Source organism: Geospiza fortis, unplaced genomic scaffold (assembly GCF_000277835.1).
Source record: "Geospiza fortis unplaced genomic scaffold, GeoFor_1.0 scaffold1695, whole genome shotgun sequence".
Classification (NCBI taxonomy): Eukaryota; Metazoa; Chordata; class Aves; order Passeriformes; family Thraupidae; genus Geospiza; species Geospiza fortis.
The window spans coordinates 68,742-69,298 of record NW_005054743.1 but is presented as its reverse complement, the minus strand read 5'-3'; positions in this window follow the sequence as shown (position 1 = coordinate 69,298).

Genomic DNA, 557 nt, shown 5'->3' with positions numbered 1-557 from the left:
CCGGGAGGGCGGGGGGGGGGGGAGCGGGCGGCGATCGGTGCCGGCGGCTCCTGGCACGGGCGGGACAATGGCCCGGGGACAATGGGTGACATCTGCGGCCGGGTGACATCGCGGTGACACGGGTGTGCCTGCAGGGAATCCCAAAATCCCGCAGGGAATCCCAAAGTCCCAAAGAAAATCCCAAAATCCCCTCAAGAAATCCCAAAATCCCACGGGAAATCCTAAAATCCCCGCAGGGAATCCCAAAGTCCTACAAGAAATCCCCAAATCCTCCCGCAGGGAATCCCAAAGTCCCAAAGAAAATCCCAAAATCCCCTCAAGAAATCCCAAAATCCCACGGGAAATCCTAAAATCCCCGCAGGGAATCCCAAAGTCCTACAAGAAATCCCCAAATCCCCTCAGGGAATCCTAAAATCCTACAAGGAATCCCAAAATCCCCTCAGGGAATCCCAAAATCCCCAAATCTCAAAATCCCACATGGAATCCCAAAATCCCCGCAAGGAATCCCAAAATCCCACAAGAAATCCCAAAATCCCCGCAAGGAATCCCAAAATCCC